Here is a 2075-nt window from a genome sequence, read left to right on the forward strand (position 1 = left end):
AGCAAAATTTATTGCTTGCAGTTTCTGAGGCTGGGAAGTCCAAAGTCTAGGGAAAACATCTGGTGAGAGCCTTGGTGGTGGCAACAGGGACAGCAGAGTATATCACATTGCGAAAATGGTGGAGCAGAGAGAGCTAGAAACTAACCTCCTCATTCACTGTCCTTTTAAGATTATCCAAACCATGCCCATGACCACCATTTTTAATCCGTTCACTAAGGCCTGGTCCTACAATCACTTCTTCAAGGCCTGACGTTTCAATTATGGTAATAGGATTTCCCACCCTCTTTACACCGTCACAGTGGGGACTAAGTTTTGGGGGGACATTCAACCCAAAGCACTACATATCTATTTTAACACAGTACCTCCACATATGGAAGTCCACACTTTCCTGTGTAACCAAGAGCAGAGCACTACATGTCTATTTTAACACAGTACCTCCACATATGGAAGTCCACACTTTCCTGTGTAACCAAGAGCAGCAAGCATAGCAGATTCTAGAGCAGTGCTAACCAAATCTGCATACATGGCTGCTTCAATGGCAACCTGCTGACCACAACAGTATCTTACTATATAAACCATTTGGTCTTCAGACATACTATCCCTGGTCTTGCAAAATATATACAAAAACACAAAAAGCTACTGGGTTTCCTTCATACCTTGATATAATATCAAGAGTTTGGATATCATGTCTGGATATTTCCACAATTTCTCCAGGCGAGATTTCATGGTAATATCTTATAGATATTAGATAGAATATCTAATAGAATAGATAGAATAGAATAAAATAGATTCTAAAATAGATAGCACAAATAGAATAAAAATCTACAAGATTCTAAAGACACCACCCTCCCTTCTGTTTCTGATTTTTTTTTCTCTTTGTCATTTATGTCAGATACCAGAGTAAGAAGACCAATGCATTGAGGTTGATTTCCATAAGGATCTCATACTGCAAAAATAACATCTCTGTGCATTATAAGCAAGGAGTATGTTGTGGGTGCTTCCTTCATTAAGTGTTTAATCCTTGCTACCCAGTCTGGGGTGTTATCTTCTTCCTGAGGAGGGGTATATGCCAGTAACTGGGTAATCATTTCACTATTAGAGCTTGTTGACAGACTAACACCATGACATAGAAGCCTTTTCCTTAATTGAGCAGTATTTAGCAATTCACCATTGTGTGCCACAGCTATTTTTCCATGAAGTGTTCTGACAACAAAGAGCCGTCAATTTTCTATTTCATACTTTTCTGTAGTGGCATACCTCGTGTGTTCAATTCCAAGATTTGGAACATATAATTTCTTCAAATTGTCTGCGGTAAAGATGTGATTTACAAGATCAATTTCCCTTGTTCATTTTGAATGTTGGCACTGAACTCCCATCACTGGTCACAATACCAGCACTCTCCTGACCGTGGTGCTGTAGCCCCATGAGTCCCAGAGTGATCATGTGCAGCACATGTAGCTGTGTGGGCCACTCTCCTCAGGCAGTGCACCCTTACATGCCATGTTCCTCTCAGGTCCCCAACTTCTCCAGTTCCATGTTGCTGCCGACAGCTCTTGGAGGGACCTGCCACGGCAGCGCAGGTCCAAGCACAAACCAGCTGCAGGCTTGGCCCATAAGCCTCAGAAGCTCGCCCTTGCTACAGCCTCTTCCTCGTAGCAGCTCAATCACCAGCCTAGGGATGAATTGTCAAATGGTTTTGATGGGTTGAATAAGATGAGGACTGAGAACTGACCTTTGGGTTTCATAATGGGGAGGTTACTAAGGAGAATTTACTCAATTTGGTAGGTAATAAAGAGGCTTTGAAGATTTTTACAGGGAAGTGATATCATCTGCATTGTACGTTATGAAAATTTATCTATTGGTAGCAGTAGATGGAAAAATTAGATAAGATGAAAAAATCTGAGGCTACAGAGATATTTTAGGTGCCCATTTAAGCAATCTAATTGGATGATTATGGGGGCTGGAATTAGGGTAGCAAAAGTGGAAATGGAAAGGACATTTTATTTTTTATTTATTTATTTATTTATTTTTTGTCTTTTGTCTTTTTCCGTGTCCGGCAACGGATCGCAACCCTC

General features: G+C 40.8%; 1 pseudogene; it reads right to left on the reverse strand.

The window, feature by feature from the left end:
• Positions 1-345: 345 nt before the first annotated feature.
• Positions 346-1536, reverse strand: LOC103586950 (annotated as a pseudogene).
• Positions 1537-2075: the final 539 nt, after the last annotated feature.

The sequence above is a fragment of the Galeopterus variegatus genome, unplaced genomic scaffold (genome assembly GCF_000696425.1).
Source record: "Galeopterus variegatus unplaced genomic scaffold, G_variegatus-3.0.2 Scaffold396, whole genome shotgun sequence".
NCBI lineage: Eukaryota > Metazoa > Chordata > Mammalia > Dermoptera > Cynocephalidae > Galeopterus > Galeopterus variegatus.